Source organism: Mustela lutreola, chromosome X, assembly GCF_030435805.1.
Source record: "Mustela lutreola isolate mMusLut2 chromosome X, mMusLut2.pri, whole genome shotgun sequence".
In the NCBI taxonomy this organism is placed as follows: Eukaryota; Metazoa; Chordata; class Mammalia; order Carnivora; family Mustelidae; genus Mustela; species Mustela lutreola.
In genome coordinates this window covers 110609163-110628235 of record NC_081308.1, presented here as the reverse complement: position 1 = coordinate 110628235, position 19073 = coordinate 110609163, and the positions used below count along the sequence as shown (strand labels likewise).

Sequence of the window (19073 nt, the reverse complement as noted above, 5' to 3'; positions counted from 1 at the left end):
CTTACACAATTCAGCTCCTACTATCTGAGAAGAATATCTAGGAAGATCCCCGGCTTTAAGTCATCAGCGAGCCACACTCCTGGCAGCTGGGAGATAAATACATTGGTTCTGAATGGCAGGAACCGGGCAGTATAACATAGCATTTACTACTAATTACAAATAGTCATGACACCTATATGCCATGGTTTCTGTTTATGTTCTTTTCTCTTCCAGTTGAAATCCTTCTATTTCTGCTTGCAAATGCATTTTAAGACTTTTCATTGGCATTGTATCCAATAAAATTTATTATATTGATTTAAATTGAATATTGATTACATTGATTTTTTTAAAATTCCACAACCTTGTTGATATTTGTGTTTATGGATTCCTTTGGATTTTAGGATTTTCTATATATAGAACTATGTTATCTGTAAATGCATATAACTTTATGTTGTCCTTTCCAATTCGGGAGACTTTTAATTTATTTCATTGGCTAATAGCCCTTGCAAGAATGTTAAGTATAATAGTGAATAAGAATAGTGAGAATGAACATCTCATTTTGTTCCTGATATAAGGGGAAAGCATTCATTCTACCATTATTATTTATAATGGTATAGATTTTTTTCATAGATGTCCTTTATGAAATGAGGAAGTCAAATTCTATTACTCATTTTTGACTGTTTCTATTATGAAGATTTTGGATTTGGGCAAATACTTTTTCTTTACTGAGAAGATTATATGGTTTTTATTTTTTAGTAATATGATGTACTATATTGATTGATTTCCTCATTTGAACCAACCATGCATCGCTGGAATAAATTCCACTTGGTTATGGTATGTTATTCTATTTATAAATTACTGTATTCAGGATAGCCACATGCAAAAGAAGGAAGTTGAGCATTTACCTCACACCATATACCACATTAAGTAAGTATAGCTCAAGACATAAATGTATGATTTAAAATTGTAAAACTCAGAAGAAAACATAGGGGTAGATCTTCATAAACTCAGATTTGGCAATAGATTCTAGCAACAAAAGATAAAGTAGTTAAATTGTACTTCATCACCAATACAAATGTCTATGTGGTACTTGAGTGGCAAAATCAGTTAAGCATCTGCCTTCACTTCAGGTCACGATCTTAGAGTCCTGGGATCAAGCTCTGTGTTAAGCTGACTGCTCAATGAGGAGTCTGCTTCTTCCTCTCACTCTTCCCCTCCCCCACACTCCTGCTTTCTCTCATCAAAGAAATAAATAAATAAAAATCTTAAAAAATACAAATGCTTGTGATTTAAAAGACACTATTAAGGAAGCGAAAAGACGACTTAGAGAATAAGGAAAATACTTGAATATAATATATCTGATAAGGTAGTTTTATCTAGCATATATAAAGAACTATCATTATTCAATAATAGAAAAACTTTATTTATTTATTTACTTATTTATTTTTATTAAGTTCAGTTAGCCATCATCACCACACATGCTCTCCTTATATTTAAATTTTAAGGTACTCTGTACAGTGTTTTATTTTTCAGCAATGTGTTACAGTTTTCTGTGTAATAATTGGTGCCTCCTTAATCAAATTTTCTCTTCTTTTCAAAGCTACTGTATACTGACTTTGTTTTCTTTTTTTAAATAATTTTTTATTTTTGTAATTTCTCTTTAGTGGACCAGAATTCATTGTTTATACATCACACTAAGTAATCCATGCAATACCTGCCCTCCATAATACCCACCACCAGGCTCACCCAACTTCCCACCCCCACCCCTTCAAAACCCTCATATTGTTTTTCAGAGTCCATAGTCTCTCATGGTTCATCTCCCACTCCAATTTCCCCCAACTCCCTTCTCCTCTCCATCTCCCCATGTCCTGCCTGTTATTCCTTATGCTCCACAAGTAAGTGAAATCATATGATAACTGATTCTCTGCTTGACTTATTTCACTCAGTATAATCTCTTCCAGTCCCGTCCATGTCACTACAAAAGTTGGGTATTCATCCTTTTAAATGGGGGCATAATACTTCATAGTGTATATGGGCCACATCTTACTTATCCATTTGTCCATTGAAGGGCATCTTGGTTCTTTCCACAGTTTGATCACCGTGGCCATTGCTGCTATAAACATTGGGGTACAGATGACCCTCCTTTTCATTACATCTGTATCTTTGAGGTAAATACACAGTAGTGCAATTTCAGGATTCTAGTGAAGCTCTATTTTAATTTCTTAAGGAATCTCCATGCTATTCTCCAAAGTGACTGCACCAACTTGCATTCCCACCAGCAGTGTAAGAGGGTTCCCCTTTCTCCACATCCTCTCCAACACACATTGTTTACAGTCTTGTTGATTTTGTCCATTCTAAGTGGTGTAAGGTGGTATCTCAATGTGGTTTTGATCTGAATCTCCCTGATGGCTAGTGATGATCAACATTTTTTCATGTGTCTGATAGCCATTTGTATGTCTTCATTGGAGAAGTGTCTGATCATGTCTTCTGCCCATTTTTTTTACATGATTATCTTTTTTGTGTGTGTTGAGTTTGAAAAGTTCTTTATAGATCCTGGATATCAGCCTTTTGTCTGTACTGTCATTTGCAAATACCTTCTCCCATTCCGTGGGTTGCCTCTTTGTTTTGTTGACTGTTTCCTTTGCTGTGCAGAAGCTTTTGATTTTGATGAAGTCCCAAAAGTTCATTTTTTCTTTTGTTTCCTTTGCCTTTGGAGACATATCTTGAAATAAGTTACTCTGGCTGATATTGAAGAGATTACTACCTATGTTCTCCTCTAGGATTCTGATGGATTCCTGTCTCACATTGAGGTCTTTTATCCATTTCAAGTTTATCTTTGTATATGGTGTAATAGAGTGGTCCAGTTTCAATCTTCTACATGTAGCCGCCCAATTTTCCCAGCACTATTTATTGAATACTGTCTTTTTCCCACTGTATATTTTTTCCTGATTTGTCGAAGATTATTTGGCCATAGAGTTGAGGGTCCATATCTGGGTTCTCTACTCTGTTCCACTGGTCTATGTGTCTGTTTTTATGCCAGCACCATGCACTCTTGGTGATCACAGCTTTGTAATAAAGCTTGAAATCAGGTAACATGATTCCCCCAATTTTTTTTTTCTTTTTCAACAATTCTTTAGCAATTTGGGGTCTCTTCTGATTCCAAACAAATTTTAGGATTGTTTGCTCCAACTCTTTGAAAAATTCTGGTGGAATTTTGTTCAGAATGGCATTGAAAGTATATTGCTTTAGGTGGTATAGACATTTTAACAAAGTTTATTCTCCTGATCCATGAGCATGGAATTGTCTTCCATCCTTTTATGTCTTCTTTAATTTCTTTCATGAGTTCTCTGTAGTTCCTCAAGTACAGATCCTTTACCTCTTCAGTTAGGTTTTTTCCCCAGGTGTCTTATGGCTCTTGGTGCTATAGTAAATGGAATCGATTCTCTAATTTCCGTATCTGTATGTATAAGAAAGCAACTGATTTCTGTAAATTGACTTTGTATCCTGCCACATTACTGAATTGCTGTATGAATTCTAGTAGTTTGGGGGTGGAGACTTTTGGGATTTCCATATAAAGTAACATGTCATCTGAGAAGAGAAAGAGTTTGAGTTCTTCATTGCCAATTTGGATAGGATTCATTTTTCTTTGTTGTCTGATTACTGTTGCTAGGACTTCTAGTACTATGTTGAACAAGAGTGGTGAAAGTGGGCATCCTTGTCGTGTTCTTGATCTCAACGGGAAGACTGTGAGCTTTTCCCCATTGGTGACAATATTTACTGTGGGTTTTTCATAGATAGATTTTTTTGAATTCAGGAATATTCCCTCTATCCCTACACTTTGAAGCATTTTAATCAGGAATGGATGCTGGGTTTTGTCAAATGTTTTTTCTGCATCACTTGAGAGGGTCATGTGGTTCTTCTCTCTTCTCTTATTGATTTGTTCTATCACATTGATTGATTTGCGAATGTTGAACCATCCTTGAAACCCAGGGATGAATCCCACCTAGTCATAGTGGATAATCTTTTTAATGTGCTGTTGGATCCTGTTTGCTTGGTTCTTGATGAGAATATTAGCATCCATATTCATCAAGGATATTGGTCTGAAATTCTCCTTTTTGGTGGGTTTTTACCTGGTTTGGGGATCAGGGTAATGCTGGCTTCATAAAATGCATCTGGAAGTTTTCCTTCTGCTTCAATTTTTGAAACAGCTTCAGGAGAATAGGTGTTATTTCTTTGAAAGTGTGGTAGAATTCCCCAGGGAATCTGTCAGGTCCTAGGCTCTCGTTTTTTGGGAGGTTTTTGATCACTGATTCAATCTTGGTACTAGATATTAGTCTACTCAGGTTGTCAAATTCTTCTTGGTTTAATTTTGAAAGTTTGTAGTTTTCTAGGAATGCATCCATTTCATCTAGGTTGCTTGACATATTGGCATATAACTGTTGATAACAATTTCTAATGATTGTTTCTATTTCCATGGTGTTAGTTGTGATCTCTTCCTTTCCATTCATAATTTTATTAATTTGGGTCTTCTGTCATTTCTTTTGGATTAGTTTGGCCAATTGATCTTTTCGATTCTTTCAAAAAACCAGCTTCTAGTTTCATTGATGAGTTCTACTGTATCTCTAGTTTCTATTTCATTGATCTCTGCTCTAATCTTGATTATTTCTCTTCTTGTATATGGAGTTGGCTTAATTTGTTGTTGATTCTCCAGTTCTTTAAGGTGTAGAGATAGCTGGCATGTTCTGGATTTTTGTATTTTTTTTTAAAGAGGCTTGGAAGGATATGTGTTTCCCCCTTAGGACCACCTTTGCTGTATTCCAGAGGTTTTGGACTGAAGTGTCTTCATTCTCATTGGTTTCCATGCATTGTTTAAGTTCTTTGATTTCCTGGTTGATCCAAGCATTCTTAAGCAAGGTGGTCTTTAGTTTCCAGCTGTTTGAGTTCCTTCCAAACTTTTTGTAGTTGAGCTCCAGTTTCAAAGCATTGTGATCTGAGAATATGCAGGGAATAATCTCAATCTTTTGGTATCAGTTGAGCCCTGATGTGACCCAGTATGTGGTCTATTCTGGAGAAGGTTCCATTTTCACTCGAGAAGAGTGGGTATTCTCTTGTTTTAGGGTGTAATGTTCTGTATATATCTATGAGGTCCATCTGGTCCCATGTGTCATTCAATGCTCTTGTTTCTTTATTGATTTTCTGCTTGGATGATCTGTGTATTACTGAGAGTGGTGTGCTTAGATGTCCTAATATTAATGTATTCATATCAATATGTCTCTTATCTTGATTAACAGTTTTCTTATGTAATTGCCTTATCCCATTTTGGGGGCATCAATATTTACAATTGTTAGATCTTCTTGGTGGATAGTCCCTTTAAGAATGATGTAGTGTCTTTCTGAATCTCTGACTTCAGTCTTTATTTTAAAATCTAATTTTTGTGCTATGAGAATCACTACCCCAGCCTTCTTTTGAGGCCCATTGGCATGAAAGATGTTTCTCCATCCCTTCACTTTCAGTCTGGATGTATCCTTAGGTTCAAAATGGGTCTCTTGCAGACAACATATGGATGGGTCATGTCGTTTTATCCAATCTGCAAGCCTTTGTTGTTTTATAGGTGCATTTAGGCCATTCATGTTGAGAGTGATTATTGTGAGGAACATTTTTATTAACATTGTGCTACCTGTGAGGTGTTTGTTTTTATAGATTGTCTCCATATATTTCTTTTCAATGATATTCTTAGGGTTTTTTCCTCTTTTATAGAACTCCCTCTTTTATAGAACCCCCTTCTGTGTTGACTTGGTGGTCACATACTCTTTTAAACCTTGCTTGTCTTGGAAGCCCTTTATCTCTCCATCCAATTTGAATGTTAGTCTTGCTGGATAAAGTATTCTTCATTGCATGTTCTTCTCATTTAGTGCCCTGAATACCTCTTGCCAGCCCTTTCTGACTTGCCAGGTTTCCATGGACAGATCTGATGTAATTCTGATGGGCTTTCCTCTGTATATAAATAATTTCTTCACCCAAGCTACTTTTAACAGCTCCTGTCTACAATTATGATTCATCATTTTCATAATAAGGTGTCTTGAGGTCTTTCTAGGTTCTATGATCTTGGGGGGAGACCTTTTTGCCTCTAGCACATGAACGCTGGTTCCATTCACCATTTTGGGAAAATTTTCATGGAGAATTTGTTCCACTATATCCTCTAGTCTTCTTTCTTTCTCCTCCCCCTCAGGAATTCCAATAATCCTGACGTTGGAAGGTTTTATGGCGTCATTTATTTCCCTTATTCTGTTTTCATGGCTTCTAAGCTGTTTGTTCCAGGCTTCCTCCTGATCCTTTGTTTCTATCTGTTTGTTCTCCAGATTACTAATTCTATCTTATGCCTCAGTTAAAGAATTTAGATTAGATTGGAACTTATTGAGAACATTGTTACCATCATACCTGGTGGCTTTCACTTATGCCCTAATCAATTCCATTTTGTCATCAAAGGCTCTCTCCAACCTAGCTATTGCCTGGATAATTGTTAGCCTGAATTCCCTTTCCGACATACTGCCTATGTCCATATCTAATAGCTCTGATGGAGAGGGCCAAGTCTCTGAATTTTTCCTCTGTTGGGCATTCCTCCTCCTAGTCATTTTGGTGAGAGATGGCTGAATGGATGTGTAGTCAAATGTATCAACCATGGTGCAGGCAAGGTGCACCCTGGAACACTTCTCAACAATTGAGAGTCTCCACCAAAAAGAAAGAAAAACAAAAAAGAAAAAAGAGAGAGAGAGAAAGAGACGGAAAAAAAAAAAAAAGAAAGATAAAATAAAAGAGAATGCCCATCCCAAGTGGGCCCCAAAGGTAAGAATTATGAAGTATACAAACAGAAACAGACAAACAAAAAGACCAGCAAAAATAGATGACAAGAGAATAAATAAATAAAATTTTAAAAAAGTACTCCGTCAAAATGAACCCCAAGTATAAGATTTATATACTACCAGAACAAAAACAAATACACAGAAATACTGAGATAAAGATGGATTAAAACTTTTTTACCTATAGCGGTAGCATTGACTGGGGAAAGGGGATTACCTTGAAGCTTATTTCTATATGAATGTTAAAAAAATAAAATAAATTAAAAAATAGAAAAGCAAAAGAAAAACACAGGTACATGTATCAAAAAGTTCAGATTAAAAGGTTATTATGGAATTTCATGTACTGAAGGTCTCAATGTGATGACCTATTTATAGGTTAAAGAGTTATATATATATATTTTTAAAGATTTTATTTATTTGTCAGAGAGAGAGAGGGAGCGAGAGCGAGCACAGGCAGACAGAGTGGCAGGCAGAGACAGAGGGAGAAGCAGGCTCCCTGCCGAGCAAGGAGCCCGATGTGGGACTTGATCCCAGGACGCTGGGATCATGACCTGAGCCGAAGGCAGCTGCTTAACCAACTGAGCCACCCAGGCGTCCCAAGAGTTATGTTTATATAACTATTTATATATTTAACCTACTTATAGGTTAAAGAGTTATATAACAAAATGAAAAGAACCAGAATAGTGGTAACGAATTAAAAATAAATGTTGTATCTATGACGTAGTGGTGGTTGTCCTCTTGTTTTGTTTGTTTGTTTGGTTTGGTTTGGTTTAGTTTGGTGGCTGGCCTTCTAGGGGAGCGGCCTGCCACGTGGTTTTTCAGGGAGTGTTGCTAGAGTTAAGTCCTCCTGCCTCCATCTAGGGGCTGGGCCTCTGAGGAAACCGGTTTTTCAGGCTTTTGTTCTCTGGAGGTTTTTTGGTTTGTTTGTTCATTTTTTTTTTCTCTCCCCTTGGCAGCTTTTGGAGGTTCTTTGGAGGTTTAGAGGAAAGCAAACTGTACCCAGACCTCCCTCTCAGAAAGAAGCCTCAGTCTGTTCCCTTCTGGGTGCTTCAGAGCACATAAATCCCCCTTCTGCTGCTGGCAGAACACATTCCTAGTCATGGTTTCTGGGGTCACAGGAATTCCCGCTGGTACCCAAAACCAGGAAAAATACTAGCGGTGGCTCTCTGGGAGTTCCAGACCACCAGAGATGTCCCAAGCAGAGATAGAAAACTGAGATTTTCATGCTGGCCCAGGCTGGGAGTACTCAGACTCTCCAGGTCCTAGAGAGCGCTGGCTGTCTGGCGCCTGCAAAGACCTCTCTCAGGGGAGGGTGTAGGGTGTGATTCAGACTCTGGTCGTGCAGCATGCATGTGTGTGCAGAGTGCAAAAGTCTGTGGTTCTGACAGCTGGTGAGGCTCCCTAACCCTTATGGGCGCCACCACCCAGATGCTCTCAGGCATGCTGGTGGCTCAGGGACCAAGACCTGGCTTATTTGTTGCACTCTCTCTGGCACAGCACCAGAGGTGGCTGTCCTGGGTTGGCAAGCTTAAGCCCCTGTCTCTAACTGCCCGATTCCCCAAATTTTCCCCTATGATCTTTTGTTCTTTTTGAATGCTTTCAACCAGATTCCAAGTTAATGCTGTTCCCCAATCACAGGGCACTCTTGTATTGGGGTATTACATTCCAATGGGTCACTTCTGGTGGCTCCCTCCCCCTTTTGTTTATCTTCCAATATTAGTCTGATGTTTCTGATGAGGGAGCAGGAGGCTGGCTGAGGACAAAGCAAGAGCTGGCGCCTTGCACCCCCCTCTTCACCCTTTCCCCTCCATAAGTGTAGCATCCCTCAGGCAGCCCTGACTGCCATGAACAATAAGCAAATAGTTAACTTGCAGAGCTCACAATCCTGCTAGACAGGAGTCTCCCTTGGCTTACAAATGTCCTAAATCTCACTAACAAAGACGATTGATAGCAGGATTGTGACACCCCACCAAAAAGTCTCCCAAAGATCTTAATGTTAATGGCTGGTCAAAAGACAACACTGATCCAGCAGCAAGGGCAAGGCCTCCGGCAGGCCTGGAACATCCTGGCACCTTGTAGGCCCTCTTTAGCATATGAAAACTCCGCTGCAACCTCCCTTCCCCTCACCTTCCCCCAACAGCAGGGTACATAACCTGCCATCCCTCACAACCCGGGGCAGCAGCTCTTCCTGCCCACGGGTCCTGTCCCCGTGCTTTAATAAACCACCATTTTGCACCAAAGATGTCTCAAGAATTCTTTCTTGGTCATCGGCTCCGGACCTCAGCCCACCAAACCTCACCTAGGTTCTAGAACTTCATCATTTCCACTCCGCTTTACCTGCACACTGACATCTTCTGCCCTCGTAGATATCCAGAAGTGTATAATTCTAATCTTGGGTGATTTCATGGGTGATCAGAGTTCTTTGGTAGGTACTCCTACTTCTCTGACATCTTGTCTCCCCCCACTGACTTTGATTTCAGGCTCTGGGCTAATTTTAACTACATGTTTCAATTCTATATATTATTTATTGACTATTATTAAAGATGAAGAAATTAACACAGTAATACTTACTTCATTGTCTCCTTTCTCCTATCATGAGAGACTTGTGATTCTAGGACAACCCTTACTTAAATTTGTGTTTATTGACCTATTTACCAAATTTGTGTTTACTCCCTTGGGGAAAATCTTCTCATCAAATTTAGACCTTCAGAAATAATGTGGAAACCTGTTAAGTGAATATTTCTCTATATTGCGACCGGGAGAATTCTAATTATCCTCTCTTCTTCAAATTGCCACCATTGCTCACCACTCTTTCAGCGGGGAAACTAAGTAATAAATACAGACAAACACACACACACACACACACACACACACACAATATTCCATTGGTATGATTTCTTCCTCACCTCCACATCCTTTACTTTTTCTTCCATAAAATTCTGATCTGTAGAAACAATCCCCATTTCTCCTTTAGTATTGCTCATATTCTCGTTTATTTATTTATTTGGATTTTTATTTATCCAGATTATTGTTGCATATGTTTACCATAACTCTGAATTTTACTTTTGGAGAAAGATGCATCATACTATAAATATAAAATTTTATTTGAATAACATTTATTTGGATTTACAGCCAAAATTTATTTGGATGTAAATATTGTCTCTCATTTTGCTTTCAATTGCATAGATGTTTTGTATGTTATGTCAGTTTGTGCCATTGTTTTAATTGATGATAGATTGTTATCTATTACTATTTTGGGGGATAACTTTCAAAAGAAAGGAGAGGAGTTAAAAATAGCTAAATTTCTAATGTTATTTCTAACTTGAAGTTTGAAACTCAACTGCTTTTTAAACTGTGTATTTATAATATATAATGACACATATTACAGACCTACACTATTTTTATCTTCACTATCACTAGCATTTCTGCCATCTTCTTTTTTTAGACGAATTATGAATCAGTCTGTTATTTTCTATATAATGCATTCTAAAATTTATTATGATTATATTTAATTCATATATTTATATGTAGAGTTTTTAATTTTATAATAATAAATCTTCCAGTGTAGGAATATCCCATAACTTTCTATTTACTGTGGAAAAAACTTCATAGATTGTTTTTCATTTGGGTCATTCAAACTTAATCTTAGATTTAGTCTTACATTTTTATGGTTTTGTAGTGTTATGAGTAGGAGATGTATCTATAATATTTTCAAATTGACCACTGCTAAAGCATAAATAATCTATGTACTTTTTAATGATAATCTCATATTTCACATTTTTCTGGACTGTCTTATCAATTCTAAAATATTTTGTAATCATTCTATTAGATTTTTTAAGTAGATGATCACAATTGCAAAAAGCAATAATTTTGTCTCTTTCTAGTATAAAACGTTTATTTATTTTTCATTACTTAGTGAAATAGTAAGTAGTATTGGAGTATTAGTGTGATATGTATGCTTATATATATCTTGTTGCTTTATTTAAAAAATCACACATTTCTCAATTAAGTATAATATTTACTGGAAACTTGTGAAAGTTATAAAAATTTTTGAAATTTAGAAATTGTTTTTAATTATTTTATTTACTTATTTGACAGACAGAGATCACAAGCAGGTAGAGAGGCAGGTAGAGAGAGAGAGAGAGAGGAGGAAGCAGGCTCCCCGCTGAGCAGAGGGCTGGATGTGGGGCTCAATTCCAGGACTCTGGGACCATGACCTGAGCTGAAGGCAGAGGCTTTAACCTACTGAGCGACCCAGGTGCCCCAAAATTTAGAAATATTTTTTATTTAAAAATAAGAAACAGTGAAATTTACAAAATGTAATTCCAGCATCTATTAAGGCAAGCATATTTTTCCTTTATTCAATTAATGTGGAGAAATATTATTAATATGTGGTTATAATTGGTGATATAATATTTTATTTAAGAACATTAAATTAGATCCTAAGTGATTTTGGTACAAAAAGAATTTCTTTTTAGTCTTCTTAAGTTTTATATATGAGGATACCAAGCCTTCAGAGAATGAGTTTGGAATCTGCATATCTCTAGGGAAAGTAGCAACCATTATTTTGCCTTTTCATAATTTTTTCTCATTCATCTTCTTAAATAAATCCTATATTCCTAAAAATGATATCGTCTTTTTCAATTTTTGTTCATTATGTTATTTGGAAATTTATATAAATTATTTAAGGAATGAGTCCAATTTAAATATTTTTATTTTCTTTCAGCTTTAATGAAATATGATTGACAATCAAAATTGTATATATTTAGGCTGTATACTACCTTTTTTAAGATAAACAAAATTTTGGTTTAATATACATATATACTGTAAGATGATTATCACCATTAAGCTAATTAATACATTCATCAACTCATATAGTTATCTTTTTTGTGTGTGGTAAGAAGACTTAAGATTTTTCTTAACAAATTTCAAGAATATAATACAATGTTTTTAACTGTAAGGACCATGATGTAATTACACTCCTGGAATTTATTCATCTTATAAATGAAATTTTGTATCCTTTGACCTCTATCTCCCCGTTTCCCCCACCACACCTGACAACCCCACCTTGACTCTCTGGTTTTAGGTGTTTGATTTTGTTGATTCCACCTATGAGTATTCCATGATACAGTATTGTCTTTCTGTGTTTGGATTATTTCACTTAGCATAGTTTTCTCCAGGTTCATCCGTGTTATCACAAATGGCAGGATTTTCTTCTTTTTATTACTAAATTATATTCAATTATATGTATTATAGATGCATATAGATACATATTGTAATAGATATATACATTACATGGAATATATAATAAATACATACTGTAGAAAAGATGTAATAATAATATAAAATGCATAGATACATAGATATATATTACAATATATATTATATTTATGTATATAATATTTTATTTGTCAATTTATCTATCAACAACAGGAATTTAGGTTGTCTCCATATCAGCACTGTTATTCATACCATCGTTATTATTAATATTGTTAATAACATTGTTCATGCTGAAGTAGACATGAGAATGACATACCTCTTTGAGATCCTGATTTAATTTCCTTTGGCTATATGCCCAGAAGTGGGATTGCTAGATCATATGGTATCTCTACTTATAATTTTTGGAGGAACATACATACTGTTTCCCATAATGACTGTACTAATATACATCCTCACAAACTGCACAAGGCTTCCATTTTCTCTACACACTTGCCAAAACTTATCTCTTGTGTTTTTGATAATAGACATTCTAACAAGTGTAAGGAAATTTCTCATTGTGATTTTGATTCCCTGATGGTTAGTAATGTTGAACACCTTTACATATAACTGGTGGCCATTTGTAGGTCTTCTTTGTAGAAATATGTATTCACTTTGCCAATTTTTAAATTGTGGTATTTGATTTTTTGCTATTGAGTCATAGGTGTTCCTAATATACTTTGGATATTATCCTCTTATCATGGATATACAGTTTGTAAATATATTTTTTCCATTCAAAAGATGGCCTTTTCATTTGTTGTCTTTACTGTAGAAAACTTTTTAGTTTTATGTAGTGCCATGGTTGATTTTTTTTTTCTTTTGTTGCCTGTGCTTTTGGTGTCATATTCAAAAATTCATTGCCAAGACCCATGTCAAGTAGTTTTTTTCTCTATGTCTCTTTCAGAAGTTTATGGGTTTGGGTACTACACTTAAGTCTTTAATCCATTTTGAGTTAATTTTTGTTAAGGATCCATTTCATTCTTTTGCATGTGGTTATCCAGTTTTGCCAATAATAATGAAGAGACTGCCCCTTCCCTATTATGCATTTTCATCAGCCTTGACAAACATTAATTGACTACATATGTGTGGAATTATTCCTGGGCTCCCAATTTTGTTCCATTGGTTTGTGTGTCTGTTTTTATGCCATCACCATACTGTTTTGATAGCTCTGTAATAAAGTTTGAAATAAGTTAGTGTGATGTCTCCAAATTTGTTTTTTCTCAAGATTGCTTCAGCTATTCAGGGTCATTTGTGGTAGCATATGAATTTTAGGATGCTTTTTCTTGCTTCTGTAAAAAGTGCCATAGGAATTACATTGACTTTGTAGATTGCTTTGGGTAGCATAGAGAATTTAACCAAATTAATACTTTCAATCCATAAACATGGAATGTATTTCCATCTGTTTGTGTCTTCTTTCATTTCTTTCATAAACGTCTTATAGTTTTCAGTACACAGATTGATAACCTGTAATGTTAAATTTATTACTAAGTATCTTATTCTTTTTAATGTTATTAAAAATATAATTAAAAAATTTTATTTTCAGTTAGTTCATTGATAGTATATGGAAATAGAAATTATTATATATATTGTTTGTGCTTTACTGAATTTATTTGTTAGTCCTAACACTTTTTTTAAAATTTTTAAGGTTTTGCATATTTAAGATTATGTAAACTGGAAAGACAATTTAACTAAGCCTTTTCTCATTTGAACACTTTTAGTTTTTTTTTTTTTTTCTTAATTGTGTGTGCAGGACATCCAATACCATGTTGAATGGAAGTGGTGAAAGTGGGCACCATTATATTGCTCCTGATCCTAGGATTAAAATTATAAGCTTTTTACTAATAAGTATGATGTTAGCTGTGGGCTTCTCCTATTTGGTCTTTATTATTTTAATGTATATTATTTCTATAACTATTTTATTAAAATTTTTATCATGAAAGGATGTTCTTTTTTATAAAATAGGTTTTTCTTCACCTATTGAGATGATCATATGTTTTTTATCCTTCATTCTATTAATGTGGTATATCACACTTTTTGATTTATGTGCATTAAATCATTCTTCCATCTGGAGATAAATTTCACTTGATCATGTTTTATGATGCTTTCATTTTATTTTCATATTTTTGTATGATCCTTTCAAAGTGCCCTTGAATTTGTTTCTATGTTTTGTTGAAAATTTTTGCATCAATATTCACCAGGGATATTGACACATAGTTTTCTTTTCTTTTAGTGCCCTTATCTGACTTGGTATCAAGGTAATGCTGGCTTTGTAAGATGAATATTTCTTCATATTTTTAGATTTAAGAAGGATTGACATCAGTTGTTCTTTAAGTGTGGTAGAATTCACCTGTAAAGTCCTGGGCTTTTCTTTCTTGGGAAGATTTTGATTACTGATTGAATCTCCTTACTCATTATTAGTCTGTTCAGATTTTCTTTTCTTTGTGTTTCAGTCCAGGTAGATAGCACATTTCCAGGAACATATGTTGTCTAATTTGGTGGTATAAAAGTTTTCGTAACAGTCTCTCATGATGCTCTGTATTTCTGTTGTAACATCTCTCCTATTTGTATTTTATTATTTGATTCCTCTTTTTTCTTGTTACATGTATCTATAGGTTTGTCAGCTTTGTTCATTTTTTAATAAGACACCTCAGTTTCTTTGATATTTTCTCTTTCTTTTTTTTATAAAATTTAAATGCAGTTAGCCAACTTCTACTGTTTTCTTATTTTCTATTTCATTTATTTCTGCTTTACATGTTATTTTCTTTCTTATGCTAACTTTGGGTTTAGTTTGTTCTTCTAGTTCCTTGAGGTATAAATTTAGATCGTTTATTTGAGATATTTATTTTTTCTTAGCATATGCATTTATTGCTATGAACTTCCCTCCTAGAATTCTTTATGGCATATCCCATGAGTTCTGAAATGTTTTTTTTCCAATTTTGTTTCAAACTTTTTTTTTTAAGTTTCCCTTTGGTTTCTTCTTTGAACTACTGATTATTCAGAAATGTGTTATTCACTTTCCACATATTTACAGATTTTCAAGCTTTATTTCTGTTATTGAATTTTAGTTTCATACTGTTGTGGTTACAAAAGAGAATAGGGATGATTTAAATCTTTTTAAATTTGCTAAGACTTGTTTTATGAGCTAACACATTATCTGTGCCAGAGAATGTTCCATGAGTACTTAATAAGTATGTGTTTTCTACTGCTGTTGGAAGGAATGATCTTTATATTTACTAGGTTTACAGGAGCTAAAGAATGGTTGAAATCCAATGTTTCCTTACTGATTTTATGTCTGGATGATCTATACATTTTTGAAAATGGGGTATTAAACGTTCTAACATTATTGTATTTTCTATTTCTCCCTTCAATTCCATTAGTATTTGTTTAATATACTTAGCATCACTGATATTGAATGCACATATATTTACAACTGTTTTATGATCTTGGTGTATTTTATTCTTTTATCATATTATAATGGTCTTATCTCCTGTTATAGTTTTTGACTTGAGGTATACTTTGTCTGATATAAATATGGCTACCTTTGTTGTCTTTTAGTTATCATTTACATGGGTTATCTTTTTCCATCCCTTCACTTTGAGTTAAAAAAAAAATATATATATATATATACACACATATATATCTATATGTACCTATATACATTTATATATATATATGCATATATACACATATATACATATATAAACATAAAAATATATATGTATATATGTACCTATATACATTTTATATATACATATACACATACATATATACATATATATATACACACACACATATACATATATATACCTATATGCACCTATATAAATGTATATAGGTATATATATGTGTGTGTGTGTGTGTGTGTGTGTGTGTGTATGTATGTATATATATATATATATATATATATATATATATATACCCTTAAAACTCAAGTGGTCTCAAGTCAGTAAATGAATGTGCATGTAATCCCTGGCCACATCCATGCCTCAACCCTACTCCCTGGGAGACCACAAGTCTTCATGCATCTCAAGTTGTGTGTGGGGGTATAGATGGGAGCCATAATGGCAGACCTTTCAAAAAAAATAAGGAATAAATATTAAAGTGAAGATTTATTAAAATGGACTAAATAATTCACACAAAAGCAATGCTATCATCCTCTCCTGTGTGAACTCCACAAGTACTGGCCTTTCTATCTGAGGGAGGAATGGAGTGGCTTTTGGTAAGGCAAGGGACTTCCTGTAACAGAATCTCATGATACGTAGAGTGACTATTTTATAAAAAGAACACAGCAACCCATGAAATGGGAGAAGATATTCACAAAGACACTACAAAGGGCTAATATTCAATATCTATAAAGATCTCCTCAGACTGAACACACAGAAAACAGATAATCAAATAAAAAAATGGGCAGAAGACATGAACAGACACTTCTTCAAAGAGGGCATACAAATGGCTAACAGACACATGAAAAAATCGTCATCATGGGAGATTCAAATCAAAACTACATTTGGCCAGTTAGAATGGCCAAAATTAACAAGAAAGTAAACAACAAGTGCCGGGGAGGATAAAGGGGAACCTTCTTACATTGTTAATGGGAATGCAAGTTGGTGCAGCCACTTTAAAAAACAATGTGGAGATTCCTTAAGAAATTAAAAATAGAGCTACCCTATGACCCTGCAATTGTACTACTGGGTATTTATCCCAAAGATACAGATGTAGTGAAAAGAAGGGCCATCTGTACCCCCATGTTCATAACAGCAATGGCCACAGTCACCAAACTGGAAAGAACAAAGATGCTCTTCAAAAGATGAATGGATAAAGAAGTTATGGTCCATATACACAATGGAGTATTATGCCTCCTTCAGAATGAATGAATACCCAACTTTTTCATCAACATGGACGGGTCTGGAGGAGATTATGTTGAGTGAAATAAGTCAAGCAGAAAGAATCACTTATCATATGGTTTCACTTACTTGTGGAGCACAAGGAATAACACAGAGGACATTAGGAGAAGGAAAGGAAAAGTGAAATTGGGGGAAATTGGAGGGGAGATGAACCATGGGAGACTATGGACACTGAGAAACAAACTGAGGGTTTTGGAAGGGAGGGGATGTGGGGGTTAGATGAGTCTGGTGATGGGTATTAAGGAGGGTATGTATTGCATGGAACACTGGGTGTGGTGCATAAACAATGAATCTTGGAACACTGAAAAAAAAATTTTTAAAAATGTCCAAAGCCCTTGGTCACAGTGTAGGACTTTGGAGATGCTCTCCCTAACCACCTGCTGTCACTGTCACTGTTCTAGTCTTTAAATCCTGAGTAAATCACCACAACAAACAAACAAACAAAAAAACCCACAAAAAGAAATCTAAAATAAATCAAAGACCAAAACAAATGAAGCCATGCCAATCTCATCTCATTCTCTGAACAAGTTAGGTTTTGTTAAGAAAAGTTGTGATTAAAGTAACAGTCTGCCTAAAAGCATTTGCACTGGATAATGAAGTGGCCTTACTTGTAATCCTGCTTGCTTATCCATATCTGCTGGAAGGTGGATAGTAAGCCCAGAATGAAGCTAGGGATCCACACAGAGTACTTGTATTCAGGGGGTGTGATAATCTTGATCTTCATTGTGCTAGGTGCCAAGGCAATGGTCTTCTGCATCCTGTCAGTGAGGCTAGGGTATATGGTGGTCCCACCAGACCGAACCTTGTTGGTATTGAGGTCCTTATGGATGTTTCCATCACACCTCATGATGGAACTGAAGATAGTTTTATGGATACCACAGGATTCCATGCTCAGGAAGGTCGGCTGGAAGAGTATCTAGCTAGGAGGAATATAACTGCACATTGCCAATGGTCACAATCTGTCCATCTGACACCTCTTAACTCTTCTCCATGAAGGAGCTGGAAGTCACGGGAGCCAACTCCTGCTCAAAGTCCAGGGAAATACAGCACAATTTCTCCTTGATGTCACACATGATTTCCTGCTCAACAGTGGTGGTGAAGCTGTAGTCATGCTCCGTGAGGATCTCTATGAGGTAGTCCATCAGGTCCCAGCCAGCCAGTTCCAGATGCAGGATGGCATGGATAAGGGTGTATCTCCTTGTACATAAGCACAGTGTGGGTGGCCTAGTCATCAAAGATCATCACAATGTCAGTGGCATAGCAAGAAGAGTACAGGGACAGCATGTTCTGGATGGCCACCTACATGACTGGGATACTGAAGGTCTCAAACATGATCTGTGTCATCTTTCCATAGTTGGCCTTGGGGTTCAGGATGACCTTGGTTAGTAGCATGGGGTGCTGCTTGGGGCCACATGCAATTAATTGTAGAAGGTGTGGTGCCAGATCTCCATGTCATCCCAATTGTTTCCCATTGTTTCCCAATGACAATTACTATACTCAGTAAGATACTTCAGGGTCAGGAAGTCCCTCTCGCTCTGGGCCTCATCAAACATGTAGAAGTCCTCTGGCCCATGTCCACCTTCATGCCTTGGTACCGTGGATGCCCCACAATGGAGAGGAAGACAGCCCTGGGCTCTTCATGGGCTATGAAGCCAGCCTTGTACATGTTTATAAAATCTTTCCAGCCATTCAATGTCTTTTGATTGCCTCTAATAATTTGTCACTCTGTTTTTAGGCACATAAATAAGATTTTTATGCCTTCTTGGAGAATTGACCACTTTCTCATTATGCAATGTCCCTCTTTATTCCTGATAATTTTCTTTGCTCTGAATTCTGTTTTGTCTGAAATTAACATAGATACTCCAGCTTTCTGGAGTATATCTCTCATTCTCATAGATTTAACTGAGTGATTTTTGTATTTGTGTATAATGAGGGATATAAATCCATGTTTTTCAAAGTGTATACACAGTTATTATCTTACGGTTTTGAAGATAAAATTCTCCTATTTAATGGTCTTGATACCATTATTGAAAATCAATCACCCATAGATATATTATTTCCTTTCAGATTTCCTATT

General features: G+C 35.5%; 1 pseudogene; it reads right to left on the bottom strand.

Annotated features, from left to right (window-relative positions):
• Nucleotides 1–17600: 17600 nt before the first annotated feature.
• On the bottom strand, nucleotides 17601–18662 carry LOC131821064 (actin, cytoplasmic 1-like; annotated as a pseudogene).
• Nucleotides 18663–19073: the final 411 nt, after the last annotated feature.